The sequence below is a fragment of the Sinohyriopsis cumingii genome, chromosome 17, assembly GCF_028554795.1.
Source record: "Sinohyriopsis cumingii isolate HCF-2022 chromosome 17, ASM2855479v2, whole genome shotgun sequence".
In the NCBI taxonomy this organism is placed as follows: domain Eukaryota; kingdom Metazoa; phylum Mollusca; class Bivalvia; order Unionida; family Unionidae; genus Sinohyriopsis; species Sinohyriopsis cumingii.
Window position 1 is genome coordinate 15867290 of NC_142977.1, and position 18552 is coordinate 15885841.

At 34.4% G+C, this 18552-nt stretch overlaps 1 protein-coding gene across 3 annotated transcripts in view; it reads left to right on the top strand.

The window, feature by feature from the left end:
- The first annotated feature begins 14779 nt into the window (after window positions 1–14779).
- Window positions 14780–18552, top strand: part of LOC149777808 (sec1 family domain-containing protein 2-like) — a 39101-nt gene continuing 35328 nt past the window's right edge. The window contains exon 1 of one of the 3 annotated variants that reach the window (XM_089938864.1): window positions 14780–14871. The gene's annotated coding sequence lies outside the window, so the exon portion shown is untranslated. Of the gene's footprint in view, window positions 14890–18552 lie in introns of all 3 variants that reach the window. The other 2 variants (XM_089938866.1, XM_089938867.1) reach the window with 2 other exon arrangements.

Below are 18552 nucleotides of genomic sequence, written 5' to 3' on the forward strand. Positions count from 1 at the left end.
TAGTAGTTTAAATTAAGATTTATATTCGAATCTTGTATCTAACCAGAAATATTGCTCCTGTGGTGAGATAAAGACCTCAAAACAAATATTCCAGACTGTCCAAAGTACTCCTATCTCCTCAAAACAAATATTCCAGACTGTCCAATGTACTCCTATCTCCTCAAAAATAATATTCCAGACTGTCCAAAGTACTCCTATCTCCTCAAAACAAATATTCCAGACTGTCCAAAGTACTCCTATCTCCTCAAAAATAATATTCCAGATTGTCCAAAGTACTCCTATCTCCTCAAAACAAATATTCCAGACTGTCCAAAGTACTCCTATCTCCTCAAAACAAATATTCCAGAGTGTCCAAAGTACTCCTATCTTCTCAAAACAAATATTCTAGACTGTCCAAAGTACTCCTATCTCCTCAAAACAAATATTCTAGACTGTCCAAAGTACTCATATCTCCTCAAAACAAATATTCCAGACTGTCCAAAGTACTCCTATCTTAGAGATCACATCATATACTCACTCCCGTCTGCTCAAAAAATTGAAACTTTTTCAAAAATGGTTCGTCTTCATTGTTTTCCCTCTCAGTACAACCTATTTTTAGAGTTATGTTCTGTATTGGTGTAATCATTTCATAGTTGTTTTTTGTTTGGTTGCTTGTTGGTGTTTTCCGTTTGCTTAGGTTGTTTTGGAAGGCATTTTTGGAGTGGAGGGGGATTATCAAGAACGCAAAATAAACATTATGATTTGAAACTTAACAACCTCAACTTATACCAGTGGCACAATATGTAATTTAAAACTTTAAGAAGGAAAAGATGATCATGGATGATCTTTTGCACATCAACGACATGGTTTGCCTAAATAATCCTAGAATTATAGACACCAGACCTAATGATAAAAGTTCTGAATAAACTTTTGTGGGAATCCAAATTAAATCCAACAATACAGAAAGTGTTGATGTGTCTGTGGTGGCCTGTGTAGTGGTGACGTGCCAACAGTCTTTTGTTCGATTACAATAATACAATCCAATATTAAGTCCTTATTTGAAATGTCAGTATAAATTCGAGTCTCTATTGCCAAGAATCTTATTAATGGAAGACACTTTCTATTTCTAGTGAATAAATAATTTGAATAAATAAAATTTCAGCCCATACGAACATATAGATACAACAATAATGCAACTGATTCTACCTCAATGTTTTGTAGCACGAATAACTAATGTCTACAAAAAAAAGGATTGTATAGTCCTCTACTTGACCTCAAGTCACGATTAGCATTTTCTAAAACAAAACAGTAACCTAATGGAACATAACCTTCTAGAAGGTTCCTAATGTTTACAAATTAAATTTACAAATTAAAATCTTAGTTATAATTAAAAGTCTATTACTAAAGCAGTTATATAAATTTTGTAGCAAACAACCGGTATAAGTGACCATTCATGGATTACACACACACACACACACACACACACACACACACACACACACACACATATATATATATATAGAGAGAGAGAGAGAGAGATAGATAGATAGATATGTGCATACATACATACATACATCTGTGTACGCGCCTTGCCTATTGCAAACAGTGCACATTTTTTTTCACACTGACAAACAATTGTTTAATGAAAAGCATCACTTCTATTCTTACAATCGGACACAAGAAATTCTTTGACAGGTATTTTAGAGAACATTTTGTCTGATGCCCTTGGTTGTATTGGCTTTACCTCTCTCTGTCTCTGTCTCTCTCTCTCTCTCCAACACATACAGGCACAAAGACTCACAAACCAACCCTCGCATATACACAATCAGAACAAAAACAAAAGTGTGAGCACGTTCCTGTACGATGCTAACGTGTTGAAATAACTATACTTCTTACCGCCCAATTTCTTGTGAATAATACTAAATGAGAGCTAGCACAAATTGTTTAACGATGAAACAATATTCCATTACATGCATTCACCAGCTCAGGTTTTTCGCCGCTTTTATCACGATCGATACCCTTGAATTTACAAGCATTAATTGCATTCCTAAATGTCAAGTAGGCAGTCATGTTACCGTACGTGCTTTTACTGTTCTATCGATTTGTACTACGTTGGCTACAGATCAATCTACTGAAAGAGAGGGTTTTCCTCTTGAAAGTCAGTACTATTGTAAGTCCTTCATGGGAATAGCTTTTTGTCACAGACGATCTGCGTATACTGAATGTCAATTTGTAATCGTGCTTATATTACCATATGTTGTCACTAACTAGTCGTTCCTCCGATTGATTGTGTATGAGATTGCCTATTGATAACAGTGGCTGTATGATTTTGTACAATGTATGTTTGATCCCATTGGCTTAAAAAGTATGTTATTCAACCAATGGTTGTATCATTAATTATTCTTCAGATTATACAGATACTGCACAGTTTAGCAGCCGACTTCGGACCAGGAAATTTATAATGATAACTTCGATAGAAATTTCTTGGCAAATGTTTGAAATGACTCCTGGAGTGCACTACGTAAAACGCTTAAACAAAATCCGGTGGTTTAAATGAAATTATGAGTATGATTAGTATGAAAACTGCACTAGTATCTGGCCCCACTCTAAACACGGAAGTTGTTGGTTTCCAACGCCGCCCGTCCTAACAGCTGATATTGTCGTACAAATTTGTCTTCTAAAATTACTTGCCAGTATGTGTTTATTAATTCGTCTTGCTATCTCCTTTGCAGAGTCGTTCCTGTGAAAATAATATATATTTGTCCACAAGCTAGGACTTAACAGGAGGTTAATGTTATACAACTGAATATTTCTATTGTCATTGCAGTTTCCAGCAATCTGAGTGAGCAAGGCCTTTTTAATTTGTTGGGGTCATACCTGCAGAACTGAAAAAATATGTAATTTATCACCGCCCACTGGTACTACTTTTCCCCCACCTCCTCAAGGAAATTTAATTTGTGTAAAATATATGGAAGCTGCAACGACGTCATGTTGATTTACATCAGCTGCAAGGGACAATGGTATCATGTACCTAAAATAGAGCTGTAAATGAAAAACAAATACTAAAAATAAATTCGACTCCATCAACTGAAAATACAAAGCTGAAAATTGGATCAATCTTTAATGCAGATAAACTGAACAGAGAGACACAGAGAGAGAGTAACGATCCAGGACATTGCAAATGTTTGCCCAAGTTACATTCTGATGTGTAGTTTGTAACAGTCTAGATTAGGCCTTTAGAGGTTTCTCAATATTTTCGATGAAATTAAAGCTTCAGAGAAAAAGATTGAAACATGTATATATTACCAAAAAGAGAATGTTTTAATAACTAGATGTAACCTTACGGAACTAGTTGGCGATTCAGGATGTAAAATAATTACCGACATCACAATCAAAATTGTATTCTCGTCGAGTAATTGCGGAAACAGGAGTATAGCTCGAGAAGGAATTGTTTAAGGTCTAGCATGTAGAGGAAGCACGTTATCTGTTTTAATTATTTGATTCTAATATAACTGATGAACACCATAATTAGAAATGATAATATTACGGATGATGCACAGATATAAAGCGCACGGTTAATCGAACTAAAGCCCAGATACTTGAACATTTTAATGGAAGTTTGAGATATCGAGGTTTGGAAACAGACGTCAAATGAAATTAATAATGCTTTTGTTGTATTTATAGTTACTCACCCAGAGAATTATGTAAAACGTCTTATATTCTCAGTGGCTATGCGAGAGGGTGGGGTGGCACAATTGCTGCTAGGTGCCATGTGAAAGGGAGCGCCGTCGGGAGAATGTTTTCGTTGCTAATGAAAATTTCAAAGTTTTTCACATCACCTTAGTCTAACGGATGCAATTCTTCACAGAACTTATAATTAGATTTCGGCACATGATGGATGGAGGTTGGCAACAGACTAAAAAACTATTCTCTGTGGCAATGTAGAGAGATACTAAAGAACATTGCCCAGGGGCTTCGAACCCTCGCGCAGCTACTGATAATTATCCTAATGATCAAAGAAAATATAACTATCATATAAGTACATAAGTACCCATGTCATGCGCATTAGTGTGTATGTTGCTTTTAAACTTGTTTAAAAAAAAAACTTTAAGGCATCATGCCGCGCGTGTGGCATGCCTTTCGCACAGTAAACAGTGAAGCTGTCAACGTACGGTAAATACGAAGTAATTTGTAACGTGCATGTCAGAATGTTTACACTTATAACCATGGTACTGTATTTGAATTGCTATACGTTGAACAAAGTATTCATTTTCATATCAAGCAGAGAAATAAATGTACGTGCTCACAAATTGTGCGTTAATCTGTGTTTGATGCCTAGGAAGGCATGTATAAATGTATTTCAGAGAGTCCCATAACACCGTAATCTGTACAGCAACTCATTGTGTCTGATGCCTTGGAAGGCATGTATAAATGTATTTCAGAGAGTCCCATAACACAGTAATCTGTAAAGCACCTCATTGTGTCTGATGCCTTGGAAGGCATGTATAAATGTATTTCAGAGAGACCCATAACACCGTAATCTGTACAGCAACTCATTGTGTCTGATTCCTTGGAAGGCATGTATAAATGTATTTCAGAGAGTCCCATAACACCGTAATCTGTAAAGCGACTCATTGTGTCTAATGCCTTGGAAGGCATGTATAAATGTATTTCAGAGAGACCCATAACACCGTAATCTGTACAGCAACTCATTGTGTAAGGACCCTGTTTGCACTTAATCTTATAAATCTCCAGTCTACGAACATTGCTTAGACGTTATCGTCATTATCTGTCGAAAACAGGGCCGGCCTTAGGACGATTGGACCGATTTGCCCAATCGGGTCCCGCGCTCATTGCGGTACTGAGCTTTAGTCATTTAAAAAAATATATCTGCAGAGAGAAAGTAATTTTAAGGCAATAGAAGAAAGGTTTGACGTTCAATATCATATAAAACTTGTTTAAAAGTTTATTTCCAATTGCTGAGCTCACGGGAGGCCCAGCGCGTAAATCCAGAAGTCCCCGCAAAAATGATCCAAATCCGCCCCCGCGTGCTGGTAGATGCTGTGGATAAAGTCTATTAATGATTAGATCTACTGCTGATATCTATCAAGGAACCACTACTGTGTTTACGACGGATGACAACATAAAGAAGAAATCAATTGACCTAACTAAACACTATTTAGCTAATTATAGAAAGGTAGAGTTTTATTCATTCATTGGGATATTCGCTATTATTAAAGAAATTGCTGTTTATCGTTCATGTTATTGCAAAATTTATGATTCAGCATGGAAAACAGATTAATTGATATCAGTCATTACCAATTTGATTCTTTCATCCTGTAACATTTCGATAATTCTAACACTGTTAATCCATCGGAAATTGGTTAATTTGATTTTCTTGCTTTTTAGACTGACTAATAACAAGTAATCATCATTAATTATTCTACTTACAAAATGTCAACTTTTGTTTTCATTAATATATATATATATATATATATATATATATATATATATATATATATATATATATATATATATATATATATATATATATCAATCTACTAACATTTTCCAAGCATTACCAAACACTATATTGCTTATTACTTTGAAATATTTATTTGTTTTCCATTTTTTCCCCCCGACGTTTATTCAGTTCCATGTAAAATTAATTTAAGTCATGGTTTTAACAATTACATGTATCGCTTTAAGTTTCGGTGGTGCAAAATAGTTTTGATACTGATGGCATTTGCTCCTTGCAGTACTCAATTGACCGCTATCAAGGGAGGTAAATCATTTTTAAATAAAATTAATTTCTTCTGAGCTGGGGGTATTCTGGAAATAATAATTCAAGTGCAATGGAATCTTCAAATCTATTTCTAAAATTTAACAGGTATACTGTTCAACTGGTGATTCTAACAGACGAAATTTGACTATATGTAACCAATCTGAAATCCTTGCCACTTACAGAGTATATGTACATAATGATTAATCTTGATATTTTGTTCACACCATTATTTTTATCTGTGTTATGCATTTTGTGGATCTATTGGGTATGGCGCTAATTCCACGTCTTGTTCCACTCCCACTAATATTTATCATATACATTTCTAAACTCTAGGAAGTGACAAATAAAATCAATATACCTTTCTTTGCGTAATGGTTTGAAACTCTGCACGTGTTTTCAGGCTATAATGTTACACCACATGATGTTTGAATTCTTGAGTGCTGAGCAAACCTTTCTCAGGATTGTCAAACTGCTTCATGAAACATTTCAAAACAATCCGTATCAGTTGTATCTATTTTTTGTTCACGTATTTTGGCGACATATTTTTTAACAGTTTCAATGTTTTAACTTTTCATTGCTCGGATTTATTTATCCAGCTGTTATATTGCCTGGCGCTTTAATCTAAATCTGTCTAAAACAATGACATCTATGCTGAGCAATATATATTTCTCGTCGTCGCTCGATATGATCTTTATTGTAATAAATGTCTTGACAAGCAGCTGATTGTCATAAACCTACAAGTTATTAATAAATATGGGATTTGATTTGGATATTTGTATATCATTCGCTTGTGCTGGATATCAAAACGAATCTGTTTAATGGCCATGGTCTAATATGCTTTGTGTGTGCTATTTGCCCTCTCTTACTTTGTTTTTATTTATTTTATTTCACATGTGTACAATACATTTTGTAAATTAATATTTTTTAAAAAAAATCTTCCTCTGTGAGCACCATTGGATCTGCATGTTCAAAATTTAATTGTTTATACAAAAGTGTTACACTCCTACAGAACGAACTGTAAAACACTCCAATACAATCTGTTCCTCTTTAAGTTATTGGGTTTTATTTGTCATGGATGGATTTAACATACATAAAGAACCATGATATTAAGTATGTTCGTATTGTCAACAGTTGTGGTATACACTTTATATACATGCTTTGCACACATTATCTTTGGCACAATATTATACTGAATTCTGCTTCGAATTTAACGAAGTCTGTCCTTGCTATTTCACCAAAAGAACAACGTGCCTTTGGAACGATTCCATATCCTACTTCTTCATAGCTATTCTGTTATGTGTTATTTTAGGTTTTATACGCTGAATACCCTACGGTGATATTTTCAAACTCACAATTAAGAATAAAGGGAGCATTTAAGAAATGTTGATATTTATTGAATTTATTTCCAACCATTGTCTGATATGATATCTATAATAATTACATTGTATGATAGTCGTTTGTATTCTGATCATTCTGTTTTGGTGTATTTAAATTATAAAATGTGCATGTAAATTTCAAGACGTGATAACTATTGATGTATGATGACACTAATATTTTCTTTATTCCATTGTAATGTTATATTTCTAGTAATCAGGACCACAATACAAAGATAAAATTAACGTGTCGGATTCCTTTGTTCTCTCTAAGTTTGTATATATATATATATATATATATATATATATATATATATATATATATATATATATATATATATATATATATATATATATATATATAGTACTAATGTAGTTTCTCTCCAGTCAACTGCCCGGTCCTTCTAATATTTTAGACAGATTTAAGGACACATCTAAATTGTTTAATTTTAAAATAAAATACCCTCAATTTTTAACGGACATTGTTTCAACAAATTCCGGTATCTATTTAATTTGTATTTTGATAATTTGATGGTTTATCTATATGATAGCATGGCCCATGCAACATAGATTACAGAACATGAACAAATTATTTCCCACCTTTAGGTTCATACTCACACAAGTTGTTATAGATAAACCCATGAAGGCAAAATCTATGTATTAGTCTCCTAAACGTGTTTACATCTTCATATGTGCACTGTTAAAAATCCAGTTCTGTAAATCAGCTCTTTTGCACTTTTGCTTGTTTTCAGTCCAAACTTTATATGTAAACGTCAGTCATATCTTTAGTGAATTATCCATTTTAGCTCTGTTCAATATATATCAAACGTCTGATATGTCACTTATGTATGAAAACCCAAATTCTTACAGATAAAATTCTGTTTTCTTTTCAATAGTTTCAGTGGTCTAGTAATTTTAATAAGTTTCAATATTCTTGAAAATAGTGTTTGTCTAGTGAATTTTCAAATAGTGCTTGTCTAATGAGTTTTCAAATAGTACTTTTCTAGTGAGTTTTCAAATAGTACTTGTCTAGTGGGTTTTCAAATAGTGCTTGTCTAGTGAGTCTTCAAATAGTGCTTGTCTTATTAGTTTTCAAATAGTACTTGTCTAGTGGGTTTTCAAATAGTGCTTGTCTAGTGAGTTTTCAAATAAAGCTTGTCTAATGAGTTTTACCTGTAATCTTTAATGTTTTCGCATCCAAATAATGGATATTACAACGCTATAAAGTGATTGGTGTGGCTCTAGATAAAAATACTGACCCCCCCCCCCATTCCGATTTTATATAAATAATTAAAACATTTCAAATATGTTGTTGTTGTTATTGTTGTGTGTGTATGTGTTAATTGTACATTAAGTTCTCCCATTCTTATAAATTACTCTGAGTGCTGCTGACTGGGCAGATAACCGCATTACAGGTGGAGATATCCTATATATAATCTCATGATTATAGCGATCACAAATAAGTGATCACTGAACATTGTAAGCATCAGCCACTGGCGCTGAGCGCGGTATATATAGGTACGAAGCAACCGGCTCTACCATTTCGCTATTGTTAGCCCCCTGGTGAATAGTTCTCGCTAAGGAGGTCCCCTGTTGTGTGAAGAAGAAGAATGATCACAAGGCCGCGGACAGGATTTGTGGGCCCTACGAAATAGTCTTTAGTAGGCTTCCATGAAATACAAATTGTGACGGCGATGGTCCCCCTGACAGTTGTGGGGCCCCGAATTTTCTTCTAGTTGTCCTACCCTGTCCGCAGCCCTGAACGACGATGATGATGATGACTCTCAGATCATAAACATACATGTGCGGTCGGCATGACATATTTCAGGCAGATGCTGGTCAAACTTCAAGAATATTTTCGTACTACCTTCATCCTAATCCTCGTAACTCAGATTTACTTGAGATGCCAGGATTAATCTACTATAGGAAGAAAATGGATACTCGAAGCTTACTCCTGATGCGATGATTATTAGGTGGTAACTGGACCTGGAATGCTTTGAGACCTGGTTTGCTCGTCAAAGTATGTACATAACTGTATTTGACATGGCTTAATACATTATTATACACTGTTAAGTACTGGCTTATATATGGATTTACAAGACATAAAACTGCATCAGTTCAGAAGTACTAAGTACTTTGAATAATGAATAAAAACACACATCATATATGAACATACTAAAAAGATACATACTAATAATAATAATAAAATACAAATAGGAAATGATTTGCGGTTTCTTTCAAATGTACACTTTATATGTGATGGTGGAATGAAATAACTAATAAAGTAAACTAGTGCTGATACTTATATGCAATAATAGAATGATATAAAAATGAAGTGAACCTGTAGTAGTTATACATGAACATTAATACTATTAGTCACTGAAAAACAATTCTGTTTTAGATCAATGTGAAAAATAAGGATGTTGTTCAATGATTTGAATTGACTAGATGTAAATATCCCACACGAGATTAGAACCAATCGATATCACCAATAAGTTCTCAACCTGCGTTCTAATATCAAATACAGAGATATGAACTATTTTATGTTCAAATAAGAAAGTCAAGATTTGAAAAAGCTTATATTCACTAGCCATGTAAAATTGTATTAGCAAATGATATATTTGTACAACTTGTAAATGCTTTACATAAAATACGCTATATCTGAGCTCAGTCGTTAATATTCCATACTTTTAAACACTAATCTTCCAGATATTACTCACCTATAGTATTAGCACACCCTCCCGCTTGTTTGTACCCTCCGAACAATTTTAAAAATGAAAAGGATGAAGGAAGCAAAACAAAACACAAAACAAACAACAAAACAAAACAAAACAAACATTAACTGATTTATAATTTCTAACCTGATTGTCCCCAAGGTGTCCCTAATACTGTCGAATTATTAGCTTTTCAACGTAAACGGAAGCTGTCCATTTCTTATTTACAGAATAGTCTTTTTCAGTAATTTTAATTAAAAAAACTGCTAACCTGCGTCCAATATTTGCAATGTCTGTTTTAATATTTCGAAAACAAATCGAACAAAGAAACATCAAAGAGATGTAAATCCCAAATTTACAGAAGTATTGAGATTTTCAAAACCATTGAAGTATATCACATGTTGCTTGAAAACATAGACTGGCAAAAGCTAATATGGCGACTGTGTTGATAATGAAACTCCAGCTTGATTCGAAATGCCAGCAAGTTCACAACGTTTTGCACTATGGTCTTAAACAAAGTAACAGAAAATAACGAAGACCAACAAGTTTAGTAAAATTCAACAAATAATTTATTTCCCAAGATTACAAAGTGTAAATGTAAAGCAGAAGATCTTACGGTATTGGTAATTAAATCCCAAATAATCGTAGATATATGTGATGGTGGAATGAAATAACTAATAAAGTAAACTAGTGCTGATACTTATATGTAATAATAGAATGATATAAAAATGAAGTGAACCTGTAGTAGTAATACATGAACATTAATACTATTAGTCACTGAAAACAATTCTGATTTTCTGGGTAAACTTCTTTTTCTTCTTGTAGAAATATAATTAAACGTCACTGTGACTGCAGCAATAACTCGATAAAGATCACATGCCTAATAGTTATGAATGTGCAATATTACTGAAGAAGTATATTCTCTAGATCAATAGGAAAAGGAAGTATATTGTTTAGACCAATAGGAAAAGGAAGCATACTGTTTAGACCAATAGGAAAAGAAAGCATATTCTTTAGACCAATAGGAAAATAAAGCACATTGTTTAGACCAATAGGAAAAGGAAGTATATTCTTTAGACCAATAGGAAAAGGCAGTTTATTATATGCTCATTCTTTTCCCCGTTAACTTTACATTGTCAGAATCGTTCAGTATTCCCCGATACTGAACAGTATTCCCCGATACTGAACGCGAGCGACAATACACATACAGCATTCACGTGAATAAAGAAACTACTTTCTTTTGTAAAAAAAAAACAATGGACGCAGACGCCAGCACTTTTGATTTGTAAACAAATCATATACACTCGCGTAAGAGGCTCTTTACGTTGTGGTTGTTTAAATTTGTTTCTGAATGAACTAAAACACGCTTCGTGGACTGCAAAAAAAAAAAAACCAGCTGTTTTGTCGGAAGGATATACTGCACTCAAAAGTTCGTGCAGTATTCCATCCCAAAACTCGTTCATATTTTCCCATACAAATGCAGTAACCTATAAATACAAGTCCTAATGAATAATGTTCTGAATAATATTTAGTGGTATTCCAGATAATTTCTAACGCAACGGTGAAGGTGTTGATTAGTTCGATAAATACCCCCCCCCCCCGCGCATCTTTGTTGATACTGATGGACGATATGCCAGTAATATTATTATAGGTGAGTTGTTAATTTATCGGCCTAGGTGTTGATGTACGTGTAGAGTCCGGTGTTGATGTACGTGTAGGGTCCGGTGTTGATTTACGTGTAGAGTCCGGTAGTTTTTAATGTACTCTTGTCCTGACTCGTATTGATGTGCCAACAGTCTTTTGTTTAATCATAGCAACATAATCCAAGGTTTCCTTGTTTGAATTCACTTTAATTCCCAGATAAAGTCTCTTTCCAAGAATATTATGAGAGCACTTGTGTTTCCTGTGAATAATAACACTGGTCAACAGTGAAATCATTACTGACTTGAAAAGGCCCTAATCTGTAGTATTTTGGTGTGCCGAACACTAATATAACCGTGAAAAATTTGTATTGGCTCTCGTTTTGAAGATATTCATATACCTCATTTTCTATGTTTCACTGTGTAAATTTCTCCAGTAGGACTGCAGCAACATCCGGAATAATGATGTAACATTGCATAATACCATCATGCTAACATCATCCACAGTTGATTGCATCATTTTCTGATGCAATGCAATACTAATGCCATGCGGCTGCTGAAGTAAGTTGACGTCAGCAGTGTACTATACATGTGTAGGCCTATTATACTAATGCCAGGCGGCTGCTGAAGCTGACGTAAGCAGTGTACTATATAAAGCCCAATCAGATAGGTTCAGCATTTAAAATATTTTAGACGTTGTGCGAGACAGTTCAAGCTACTGTTACATAAAACTTATTATTTTATCCATTTACGTACAATAAAGAACAGTAATGCCTCGAAAGTGTGTTAATACCGCGGAAAATTTTTGCTATATTTGTGGGGAAGTGACATTTGCCAACCAGAAGAAAAGTATCAATTCTCAAGTGAAGAAGGCATATCATCTTTACTTCGGATGCAAGGTTGGTGACCAAGACAAGCCTTGGGCTCCGCATATATGCTGTGCTACATGTACAACACAGCTTTCACAGTGGTTGAATTGCAAAAGGTCATCAATGCCGTTTGCAGTCCCAATGGTGTGGAGAGAGCCAAGCAACCACCTAAATGACTGTTACTTCTGCTTGGTTCCTCCTCTTTCCGGCGGAATAACGAAGCGAAAGAAGTCGAGAATAGTCTACCCAAACATTCCGTCTGCATTGAGACCAGTTCCACATGGTGAGGGACTTCCTATTCCAGAACCTCCAGCAGAATATTCTCTTGATTCATCTGACGAAGACAAAGGTGAGTCGACCTGTTCTTCTCCTGGTCCATCAGCATGCAGTGATCCAGATTTTCACTGTGGTGCATCATCAACCCCACACAGAATAACACAGGAAGAACTAAATGACCTGATTCGTGATTTGGACTTGTCAAAGAACAAGGCAGAATTGCTAGGATCAAGACTCCAACAATGGAATCTTCTAGAAGAAGATGTCACAATTACTGCATATCGAAAGCGCCACCAGCAATTGGAGCCTTTCTTCAGAAAGGAAAGTAATCTGATATTCTGTTCCGATATTGAGGGCCTCATGAATGCTTTAAAAATCACTCATGACCCACAAGAATGGAGACTATTTGTGGACTCTTCGAAACTGAGTCTCAAGGCTGTGCTTTTGCACAATGGAAACATTCTTCCATCTATTCCAGTAGCGTATGCTGTCCACATGAAAGAGACATACGATAACTTAAGGCAGCTACTGAATTCCATTGAGTATAACAAGTACAGCTGGCACCTCTGTGGTGATTTGAAGGTAGTTGCCCTTTTAATGGGACTGCAGCAAGGATATACAAAATACATGTGTTTCTTATGCGAGTGGGATAGCCGAGCAAGGGAAATGCACTACATGAGGAAGGAATGGACTCACAGGCAGAATGTAGCCATTGGAGAGAAGAATATCCAACACCCAGCTCTGGTTGAGGCTCAGAAAATCTTGCTACCACCCCTTCACATCAAACTAGGTTTGATGAAGAACTTCGTGAAAGCCATTGACCGGACTTTGCCAGCATTCCGATACCTGCATGAAAAATTCCCTCGACTCAGCGAAGCAAAGATTAAAGAGGGAGTTTTTGTGGGTCCTCAGATTCGAGAGCTTTTCAAAGATGACCGGTTCAACAACTTGCTGGAAGGTGACGCGAAACAAGCATGGAATGCTTTTCGCCTAGTTTCTACAAACTTCCTCGGAAATGTTAGGGCAGAAAACTATAAGGAACTAGTAGAAGACATGTTGATGAAGTATAAGAAACTTGGCTGCAATATGTCTCTAAAGATTCACTTCCTTCATTCCCATTTGGATTTCTTTCCTAGCAACTGTGGTATTGTTAGTGATGAACACGGCGAACGTTTTCATCAAGATATCGCAACAATGGAACAAAGATACCAGGGAAAATGGTCCACTACAATGCTGGCTGACTACTGCTGGACACTCCTCAGAGATGCTCCCGAACAGCTGTACAAGAGACAGGCGAAGAAATCTAAGATGTAGTCAATGACTTGATTTTTTTATAGGTAGGCTATTACAGTTGACCTTTTACTATTGGAATGCATTTCGTTATGTAAACATTAATTTCTTGCAGATTACAAAAAAACTAGAGCCAATTTTGCAATTTGACTGTCATATTCGTGTTCAGCACATAAAAATTGATAAGAATTGACCAATTTTATTTCAGTAACATGACTTTTGTAAAAATTTGTTGTCCAGTGTAATTTTAATAATTCCAATCAAAATACTGTGCATAACAATGATTTCTTCCCAGATGGTAAAGCACAATTACAATTTTTTTTCTCATTAAACAGCATTATGTAAAAACTAAGACACAAAATTGTAATCCAAATGAAGGTCAAAGGTTAATTTTTAGACTAATATTAGTTATAATTAGAAGGTCTGTTGCTAAAATTATAATAAAGAACATGGTAAAAATGTCCTTGAATGTTTATTTCTATTGATAATGATCATAATAATTGATAACGATCCTAATAATAAAACTACACTCATAGAGAAAATATTAGCTACACATTAGTTGTTTAGAGAAAAAAAATTAATGATTCTGGTCAGGTGGATAATGAACTTGACTTTGGACAAGGTCAGCTAAACAATATAATTTTGCATAACCAAAAGCATTTAATGAATGAAATAAAACTAACATACGATACAAATTAATTATACATACCACACACACACACACACACACACACACACACACACACACACACAAATACAGAGACAAAAAGAAAAAATCATCCCGAAGATTTGCGAGTATTTTATTTCGTAGTTCCGTTCCAAGTGTACCAGCTGTGTTCGGAGTTTTGATAATGTTTAGTCCATCACCAATATTTTTAAATCGTTTTAGAGACCCTGAATGAAGTTTATACTGTCGGCTGCAAACGTGGTACCTGGGCGAGAAAGGTTCATAGTTAACTGAAAGTAGTTTATTTGATGGTTCTTTTTGTAATCACTTTATCTTTGAGTACGATATTTTAACGTGTAAATTATTGTGACTCAAGTTTATCATTGTATCATAGAAAACTAAGTACTCCCTAATTTCGATATGTCAACAGGTGTCAGTTCGCTTTATTACTTTTTTGACACTACTGGCCGTGGTGGATTCTTTGGCAGTTCATAAGGGATTGAAATAATCAGTGGACTGATAGGTGCTAGATTCAAAGAGGGGCTGCTAATAAAGAGTAAATGAATCTTTTGACCGTATGTTCAGATTTTATGCAATGGATCCACGGAACACGGATTAGACCTCCAAAGGTTAATTGATATAATTGAATTTGTTAGTTGTGATATGTGGCAGGTACTGAGACTCTACAAAGTGAATTTGTCAATGTACTATACACCTACAAACCACAACCCATAGAAATTCATTATTATTCATCATTGGTCAAGCAAGACTTGAACTTCAGGGATAAGTGCCCTCTATTTTTCCCAGCATTCATATTTGCATTTAGCATTGTATTTAAGCAATATACTTTATTTTCAAATAGAAAATTTTATGAGTTATTTAGGCCATATGACTAAAAGAGAATAATATAAACTACTTTGCAACGAATTTTAACTGAGTAACCAGATTGCATTATTGTTGTTGTTGTTGTTGCCGAGTTTAATGCCATTTTTCAGACAAGATAGGCTATACATGGCGGCCAGTATAAATGGTGGAGGAAGAACCTGGGAAAACCCCAGAAAGAACCACTGACCCATGAGAAGCTATTGACAAGCTTTCTCACATACCCACATTGGCCGAACCTGTGAGCGCGTTAGACCACTCTGCCACTCAGGGTCCCTGCATTATTGTAATTGCAAGTTAATAGCAATGCTTAATTAATTACCCGCAATCTGTTTTATTTTGCTTTTTAAAAGTTTACAATAATGGCACTTGAAAGATTTCTAAATGCGTTTTAAACAACCCCTGTACCATAAACATAAGGGCAAATGCAAACTTGTCTTTAGATCTTACTGTTCATCCAACTTTCTTTGTTGCAGATAAAACATTACCACAACTATTTATACACAACACACTAGAATGCATAAAATCACAGACATTGCTCCTTTATAGTCTGGATGGGAACTAAACCCTTCTTTCCAATCAAATCAACACTGACATGTGAGTGCATCTAATTTAGAAGGAGGAGGCTTTTGTAATGTAACCACTCATATAACTTCTTTACAATAGTCATTGACAGGATTGCAAATTTATGGTTTTATTATTTGTCTACAGACTTCTTGTAATAATAGACATTGGTTAAATAGTATCTGCTTCGCTGCTTTTATTCTGTATTTTCACAAATACAATTCATTTGACCTTTCAGCGCTTCTCACAAATCCCACATTAATTGTCCCATACATTTCTGACCTTCATAATTGCATTTTAAAGTTAAGTCTTCAATAATATAATACCTAGACATTGCTTTCTATGAATGTTATATTTTCTGAATATATTTGCCCCATGATTTACAAAATTAGACAATACTGTACTTCCCAGACACAACGATATCTGCCATTATTTCCTAAACAAAAATCACAGGGCAAAGTCGTTTTCACTTTCCTAACAAAAAAGGCAAAGTTTACCTTTTTAGGCAACTTAGTCGCCCTCTTTGCCTGTTACACATTTTTTTAGGTGACTTAGTTGCTCATTTTGCCTTGTAGCATGACTCCTGAATATAAGTATATGGACTGAGCACAGTACTCTGATGACCAGTCTATTCATTTGCTATGGATCCATTGTATAAATTATTTCCAAACTCTCTTTGATGTGAAATAGTTAGCATTTAATACGTGTGCAGTTGACTGAATTTGTATTTTTGTCACTTGGTGCCATGGTATATGACACTTTAGAGATTGTGTCACATTGCAACAATTGAGCATTCATAACCTAAAAGTGGAAATTATGCTGCACTGTATATATCTTTCTTTTTCAGTTATTGAACATTTTTTGCATTCAGAATACATGTTTGGTTATTTCAAACTCTTGATTTGTAATTGGGCTAATGGTTTAAGTCACTTGCCAGGTAGGTATATATATATATATATATATATATATATATATATATATATATATATAGTGTGTGTGTGTGCTTTGGTTCTTTTATCAAACTGTGTCCTCTGCTTCTCCTTTTGCATAGTTGTATTTAAAATTGGTTGTAAACAATACTTTATCTTCAGGTAGAAAATTCTGTGTTGTATTTATATTATAAACTCATTTTGTAAATGAATGAATCTATCATACTCATATGCATTGTATTCATACTTGAAAGTGTGATATGTTTAGATGGAGAGAAGATGACTTCAAAAGCTCAAAGCAGAAAATATAATGTACCGGTAATTGATTTGAACTGAAAGGAATGCATAGATTACAATATTTTAATTACATATAGGTAAATTACTTAACAACTGCATTTAAACAACAAATTTAATTTTCATTCTAAATTAAATAGGAATCTATTGGACTCATTTTTGGTTAAGGATTTTGAAAGTATAAGAATTGTTTCTCTAGTGGCAGTTGATTAACTATGTACACCTATTTATAATTGCAGTGATGTAATCTAGGTGCTACATCACTCAGTGATGAACTACACATCAAAGTAAATAATTCTCCACACTACTCATGACATATAGTTGTATCTGTATTTAGAAATAGGGATGTTCTTAAAATGATCACTCACTTTCTAGCTTTAGTAGATAGGATTGTAGATTATCAATAATTGTTTATATACTCACAATAGAAATGTATTTTGTCTGGATATTATTTCCTTTGTGCTTTCTTGTGGAATATTCAAAAAAATGAGTGATATAAGAAAACAGCCTTGACCTCACAATCCTTCTTGAATTCCACAACACAGCCCATGTCCTATGTGTGTCTGACCTAAACATTTTTATTGTTGGGCTAAATATTTTTTCACAGCTATATACATATTGTATATTTTCCCTAATGAATTATTGAAATAACCAACGAAGATCTTCTTTCGAGCCAAAGTAATACCCACCATTATTACCCCTTGGCAGATTCACTTACAGTTTTCAAGCTTATTTTATTAAGAAAATATTGCAAGTACGACAGTTAAAATCTTAAAATTGCATATATTGAAAGTGCTTTCACCAATTCTATTCTTAAAACACAAATTTATTGTTTACTTATAGCCATTTTCATTTTAAAACACAAGTTGGTAAATTTTCATTATCAGATGATAATCTGCAGAAATCAGTCAGCAGTATCTTGGAAGAGAAAGAGTTAATAGTCAAGTATTAAAACTGTGCCCATGAACTTAAAACAGTTTGCTTTATTGATGCTGCCAGGAGTACATGCTATACATTTTGCCTATAGCACTAACAACCACTTGGCTGAGTTGTGGGAGTATCTCAGAAGTGTCAGACTACTGTCATTTGGTGTGCATCCAACAAAAATAAGAGGGCAAGTTAATTTTTGCTTTCCAAACAGAGGAAGGCAAAGTTTACATTTTTGGGTGACTTAGTCACCCACTTCACCTGGTAGTATGACCTGTTAGCTTTTTCCAGTGCTCGACTAATTTCTCATTTGTTGACAGACTTCTGCTTGATGAAAATGTTTCAAAGCATTCATTATGGAGA